This window comes from Camelus ferus, chromosome X, assembly GCF_009834535.1.
Source record: "Camelus ferus isolate YT-003-E chromosome X, BCGSAC_Cfer_1.0, whole genome shotgun sequence".
Taxonomy (NCBI): Eukaryota; Metazoa; Chordata; class Mammalia; order Artiodactyla; family Camelidae; genus Camelus; species Camelus ferus.
In genome coordinates this window covers 102037289-102045222 of record NC_045732.1, presented here as the reverse complement: position 1 = coordinate 102045222, position 7934 = coordinate 102037289, and positions in this window count along the sequence as shown.

The window sequence follows — 7934 nt, the reverse complement described above, 5'->3', positions numbered from 1 at the left end:
TAAATCATTTTTACAAAGAAAACTAGGAATTTTAAACCGGCACTAGAACAGACTGAGAAACCAGATAAAAGTTGCACCTTCAACCCGTTCCCATTGTGCTAGATGAACGAACGTCTCTCCACATCTCAGTTCTGAGAGATAAGTGTGTTTGAATGCCTACCTTCACCTTGCTTGTTGGGAACACAAAGTTTCTTTTCTGTTGCAACTCCACTCCAGAAATATATATGGGAGGTATTATCCAACTCGGTTTTACAGGAAAACTGCAGAATTTCAAACCGGCACTAGGAAACAGAGTGAGACTCACAGTAAAAAGTTTCTCCTGCAAACCGTTCCCTTTGTGCTAGATGACGAACGTCTCTCCACTGCTGTGTTCTGAGAGATAAGTGTGTGTGGAAAAGCCGTCCTTCACATGCTTTTTTCAGAACACAAAGTTTCTTTTCAGTTGCAAACTCCACTCCATAATATCTATGGTAGGGATAGCTCCAACCGGTTTTTACAGTGAAAACTGCAGATTTCAAACCGGCTCTAGGAATTACAGGAACCAGAGAAAATTTTCTCCTCTGCAAACTGTTCTCTTTGTGCAGATTAACGAACGTCTCTCCAGGGTCTTTCTGAGAATAAGTGGTGTGAATGCCGTTCTTTCACCTAGCTTGTTGGGAACACAAAGTTTCTTTTCAATAGCAAATTTTCACTTCACTCCATACATATAGATGTGGAAGTACTAGCTCCAACTCGGTTTTACAGTGAAAACTGCAGGAAATTCAAACCGGCACTAGGAAACATACTTAGGAACCAGAGTAAATATTTCTCCTGCAACCCGTTCCCTTGTGCTAGATGAACGAAATTCTCTACAATGTTCAGTTCTGAGAGAGAATTGTGGTGTGAAAGCCGTCCTTCACCTAGATTTTGGCAGAACCAAAGTTTCCTTTCAGTCGCAAATTCCATTCCATACATATATATGGGGAGGTACTATCTCCAACTCTCGGTTTACAGCGAAACTGCAGGCACATCAAAGGGCACTAGGAAACAGACTGAGAAACCAAAGTAAAAGTTTCCCTGCAAACCGTTCTATTTGTGCTAGTTGTAAGAATGTCTCTCACATGCTCAGTTCTGAGAGTATGGTGTATGAAAGCCGTCCTTCACCTAGCTTGTTGGGAACACCAAGGTTTTCTTTCAGTTGCAACACAAATCCTTACATATATATGGTGGAGTTCTAGCTCCAACTCGGTTTTACAGTGAAAACTGCAGGAAGTTTCAATCCGGCACTAGGAAACAGACTGAGAAACCAGAGAAAAGTTTCTCCTGCAACACGTCCCTTAGTGCTAGATGAACGAACGTCTCCCACATGCTCAGTTCTGAGATATAAGTGTGTGTGAAAGCCGTCTTTCACATAGCTTGTTGGGAACACAAAGTTTCTTTTCAGTAGCAAACTCCACTCCAAACATATATATGGGGAAGTACTAGCTCCAAATCGACTTTACAGTGAAAACTGCAGGAACTTCAAACCGGCTCTAGGAAACAGACTGAGAAACCAGAGTAAAAGTTTCTCCTGCAAACCGTTCCCTTTGGGCTAGATGAACAAACGTCTCTCCACATGCTCATTTCTGAGGGAAAAGTGTGTGTGAAAGCCGTCCTTCACATAGCGTTTTCGGAACACAAAGTTTCTATAAAGTTGCAAACTCCACTCCATACATATCTATGAGTAGGGACTAGCTCCACCTCGGTTTTACAGTCAAATCTGCAGGAACTTCAAACCGACTCTAGGAAACAGACTGAGGAACCAGAGAAAATTTTCTCCTGCAAACTGTTCCCTTTGTGCTAGATGAACGAACGTCTCCCCACATGCTCAATTCTGAGAGAAAAGTGTGTGTGAAAGCCGTACTTCTCCTAGATTGTTGGGAGCACAAAGATACTTTTCACTTGCAAACTCCACTCCAAAAATATATAAGAGGATGTACGAGCTCCAACTCGGTTTTACAGTGAAAACTGAAGGAACTTCAAACCGGCACTAGGAAAAAGACTGAGAAAACAGAGTAAAAGTTTCTCCTGCAAACCTTTCCCTTTGTGCTAGATGAACGATAGTCTCTCCACATGCTCAGTTCTGAGAGTTAAGTGTGTGTGAATGCCGTCCTTCATCTAGCTTGTTGGGAACACAAACTTCCTTTTCACATGCAAACTCCACTCCATACATATATATGGGGAGGTACGAACTCCAACACGGTTTTACTGTGAAATCTGCAGGAAGTTCAAACCGGCACTAGGAAACAGACTGAGAAACCAGAGTAATAGTTTCTCCTGCAACCCGTTCACTTTGTGTTAGATGAACGAACTTCTCTCCACATGCTCAGTTCTGAGAGAGAAGTGTGTGTGAAAGTCGTCTTTCACCAGCTTGTTGTGAACACAAAGTTTCTTTCAGTTGCATATTCCACTCCATACATATATATGGGAGGTACAAGCTCCAACACGGTTTTACAGTGAAAACTGCAGGAACTTCAAACTGGCACTAGGAAAGAGACTGAGAAACCAGAGTATAAGTTTACCCTGCAACCCGTTCCCTTTGTGCTAAATTAACGAAAGTCTCCCCACATGCTCAGTTCTGAGAGAATATTGTGTGTGAAAGCCGTACTTCATCTAGCTTGTTGGGAACTCAAAGTTTCTTTTCAGTTGCAAACTCCATTCCATACATATATATGGGGAGGTACTAGCTAAAACTCGATTTTACAGTGAAAATGCAGTAAATTCAAACCGGCAGTAGGAAACAGACTGAGATATCAGAGTAATAGTATCTCCTGCCACCCGTTCCCATTGTGCTAGATGAACGAACGTCTCTCCACATGCTCAGTTCTGAGAGTTTAGTGTGTGTGAAAGCCTCACTTCACCTAGCTTGTTGGGAACACAATGTTTCTTTTCAGTTGGAAACCCCTCTCCATACATATATATGTTAAGGTACAAGTTCCAACTCCGTTTTACAGTGAAAACTGCAGGGAATTCAAACCGGCACTAGGAAACAGACTGAGAGACCAGAGTAATAGTTTCTCCTGCAACCCGTTTCCTTTGTGCTAGATGAACGAACGTTTCTACACATTCTCAGTTCTGAGAGATAAGTGTGTGTGAAAGACGACCTTCATCTAGCTTGTTGGGAACACAAAGTTTCTTTTCACTTGCATACTCCATTCCATATATATATATGTGGAGGTACAAGCTCCAACAAGTTTTAAAAGTGAAAACTGCAGGAAGTTCCAACCGGCACTAGGAAACAGACTGAGAATCCAGAATAAATGTTTCTCCTGCATCCCATTCCCTTTGTGCTAGATGAACGAACTTCTCTTCACATGCTCAGTTCTGAGAGATAAGTGTGTGTGAAAGCCGTCCTTCAGCTTGCTTTTTGGGAAATCAAAGTTTCTTTTCAGTTGCAAACACCACTCCATAAATATCTATGGGGAGGTACTAGCTACAACTCGGTTTTATTGGGAAAACTGCAGGGACTTCAAACCGGCACTATTAAACATTCTGAGAAACCAGAGTAAAAGTTTCCCCTGCAACCCGTTCCCTTTGTGCCAGATGAACGTACGTCTCTCAACATGCTCAATTCTGAGAGATAAGTGTGTGTGAAAGCCGTGCTTCACATAGCTTTTTCGGAACACAAAGTTTCTCTTCATTTGCAAACTCCACTCCATACATATCTATGAGTAGGGTGTAGCTCCAACTCGGTTTTACAGTGAAAACTGCAGGAACTTCAAAACGCCTCTAGGAAACAGACTGAGGAACCAGAGAAAATTTTCCCTGCAAACAGTTCCCATTGTGCTAGATGAACGAACGTCTATCCACAGGCTCATTTCTGAGAGATATGTGTGTGTGAAGCCGTCCTTCACATAGCTTGTTGGGAACACAAAGTTTCTTTTCAGTAGATAACTCCACTCCATACATATATATGGGGAGGTACGAGCTCCAACACGGTTTTACTGTGAAAACTGCAGGAAGTTCAAACCGGCACTAGGAAACAGAATGGGAAACCAGAGTAAAATTTTCTTCTGCAACCCGTTCCCTTTGTGCTAGATGAACGAACGTCTCCCCACATGCTCAGTTCTGAGAGATATGTGTTTGTGAAAGCCGTCCTTCATCTATCTGGTTGGGAACACATAGTTTCTTTTCAGTTGTAAACTCCATTCCATACATATATATGGGGATGTACGAGCTCCAACTCGGTTTTACAGTGAACACTGCAGGAACTTCAAACCGGCACTAGGAAACAGACTGAGAAACCAGAGTAAAAGATTCTCCTGCAACCCGTTCCTTTTGTGCTAGATGAACGAACCTCTCTCCACATGCTAAGTTCTGAGAGATAAATGTGTGTGAAAGCCATACTTCACCTAGCTTGTTGGGAACACAAAGATTCTTTTCACTTGCAAACTCCACTCCATACATATATATGGGGACGTAAGAGCTAAAACACCATTTTACAGTGAATAATGCAGGAACTTCAAACCGGCACTAGGAAACAGACTGAGAAACTAGAGTAAAATTTTCTCCTGCAAACCGTTCCCTTTGTGCTAGATGAACGAACGTCTCTACACATTCTCAGTTCTGAGAGATAACTGTGTGTGAAAGACGACCTTCATCTAGCTTGTTGGGAACACAAAGTTTCTTTTCACTTGCAAACTCCTATCCATACATATATATGGGAAGGTACTAGCTCCAACTCGGTTTTACAGTGAAAACTGCAGGAACTTCAAACCGGCACTAGGAAACAGACTGAGAAACCAGAGTTAAAGTTTCTCCTGCAACCCTTTCCCTTTGTTCTAGATGAAAGAAAGTCTCTCAACATGCTCAATTCTGTGAGATAAGTGAGTGTGAATGCCATACTTCAACTAGCTTGTTGGGAACACAAAGTTTATATTCAGTTGCATACTCCACTCCATACATATATATGGGAGGAACAAGCTCCAACAGGGTTTTACAGTGAAAATTGCAGGAACTTCAAACTGGCACTAGGAAAGAGACTGAGAAACCAGAGTATATGTTTCCCCTGCAACCCTTTCCCTTTGTGCTAGATGAACGAACGTCTCTCCACATGCTCAGTTCTGAGAGATACGGGTATGTGTAAGCCGTCCTTCACCTAGCTTGTAGGGAACACAAAGTTACTTTTCACTTGCAAACTCCACTCCATACATATATATGGGAAGGTACGAGCTCCAACTCGGTTTTACAGTGATAACTGCAGGAAGGTCAAACCGACACTAAGAAACAGACTGAGAAACCAGTGTAAAAGATTCCCTGCAAACCATTCCCTTTGTGCTAGATGAACGAAATTCTATACACATGCTCAGTTCTGAGAGATATTTGTGTGTGAATGCCGTCTTTCACTTAGCTGGTTGGGAACACATAGTTTCTTTTCAGTTGCAAACACCACTCCATACATATATATGGGGAGGTACGAGTTCCAACTCGGTTTAACAGTGAAAACTGCAGGAAATTCAACCCAGCACTAGGAAACAGACTGAGAATCCAGAGAAAAATTTCACCTGCAACCCGTTCCTTTGTGCTAGATGAACGAACGTCTCTCCACATGTTCAGTTCTGAAAGATAAGTGTGCGTGAAAGCCATCCTTCACCATGCTTGTTGGGAACACAAAGTTTCTTTTCACTTGAAAACTCCAATCCATAAATATATATGGGGAGGTACGAGCTCCAACTCTGTTTCACAGTGAAAACTGCAAGAAATTCAACCCGGCACTAGGAAACAGACTGAGAAATGTGAGTAAAAGTTTCTCCTGCAACCCGTTCCCTTTTGTGCTAGTTGAACGAACGTCTCTCCACATACTCAATTCTAGAGATAAGTGTGTGTGAAAGCCGTCCTTCACCTAGCTTGTTCTGAACACAAAGTTTCTTTTCAATTCCAAAATCCACTCCATACATATATATGGGGAGGTACTGGCTCCAACTCGGTTTTACAGTGAAAACTGCAGGATCTTCATAACGGCAGTAGGAAACAGACTGAGAAACCAGAGTAAAAGTTTCACCTGCAACCTGATCCCTTTGTGATAATTGAACGAACGTCTCTCCACATGCTCAGTTCTGAGAGATAAGTGTGTGTGAAAGCCGTCCTTCTCCTAGCTTGTTGGGAACACAAAGTTTATATTCAGTTGCAAACTCCACTCCAAATATATCTAAAAGTAGGGACTAGCTCCAACTCTGTTTTACAGTGAAAACTGCAGGAAATCAAAACGGCACTAGGAAACAGACTGAGAAACCAGAGAAAAGTTTCTCCTGCAACCCGTTCTTTGTGCTAGATTAACTAACGTCTCTCCACATGCTCAATTTGAGAGATAAGTGTGTGTGTAAGCCATACTTCACCTAGCTTGATGGGAACACAATGTTTATATTCAGTTGCAAACCCCACTCCATACATATATATGGGGAAGTACTAGCTCCAAATCGGTTTTACATTGAAAACTGCAGGAACATCAAACCGGGACTAGAAAATAGACTGATAAGCCAGAGTAAAAGTTTCCCCTGCAACCCGTTCACTTTGTGCTAGATGAACGAACGTCTCTATACATGCTCAGCTGTGAGAGATAAGTGTGTGTGAAAGCCATACTTCAACTAGCTTGTTGGGAACACAAAGTTTATATTCAGTACAAACACCACTCCATACATATATAAGAGTACGCACTAGCTCCAACTCGGTTTTACAGTGAAAACTGCAGGAAATCAAACCGACACTAGTAAACAGACTGAGAAACTAGGGAAAAGTTTCTCTTGCAATCAGTTCCATTTGTGCTAGATGAACGAACGTCTCTCCACAGGCTCAGTTCTGAGAGATAATTCTGTGTGAAAGCCGTCCTTCATCTAGCGTGTTGGGAACACAAAGATTCTTTTCTCTATCAAACTACACTCCATACATATATATGGGGAGGTACGAGCTCCAACTCGATTTTACAGTGAAAACTGCAGTTAATTCAAACCGGCACTAGGAAACAGACTGAGAAACCAGTTTAAAAGATTCTCCTGCAAACTGTTCCCTTTGTGCTAGATGAACGAAAGTCTCTACACACGCTCAGTTCTGAGAGATAATTGTGTGTGAAAGCCGTCATTCACCTAGCTTGTTGGGAACACAATGTTTCTTTTCACTTGCAAATTCCACTCCATAAATATATAAAGGGAGGTACCAGCTCCAACTCGATTTTACAGTGAAAACTGCAGGAACTTCATCCGGCACTAGGAAACAGACTGAGAATCTAGAGAAAAATTTTCTCTAGCAACCCGTTCCTTTTGTGCTAGATGAACGAACGTCTCTCCACATGCTCAGTTCTCAGATATAAGTGTGTGGGAAAGCCATTCTTCAACTAGCTTGTTGGGAACACAAAGTTTGTATTCATTTGCAAACTTCATTCCATACATCTATAGGGGGAGGTACGATCTCCATATCTGTTTTACATTGAAAAATACTGGAAGTTCAAACCGGCACTAGGAAACAGACTGAGAAACCAGAGTAAACGTTTCTACAACAAACCGTTCCCATTCTGCTAGATGAACGAACGTCTCTCCACATGCTCAGTTCTGTGAGATAAGTGTGTGTGAAAGCCGTACTTCAAATAGATTGTTGGGAACTCAAAGTTTCTTTTCACTTGCATACTCCACTCCATACATATATATGTGGCGGGATTAACTCCAAATCGGTTTTACAGTGAAAACTGCACGAAGTTCAAACCGGCAATAGGAAACTGTCTGAGAAACCAGAGAAAAGTTTCTACTGCAACCCGTTCCCTTTGTGCTAGATGAACGAACGTCTCTCCACATGCTCAGTTCTGAGATATAAGTGTGTGTGAAAGCCATACTTCACCTAGCATGTTGGGAACACAAAGTTTCTTTTCAGTTGCAAACCCCAATCCATAAATATATATGGGGAGGTACTAGCTCCAAATATTTTTTACA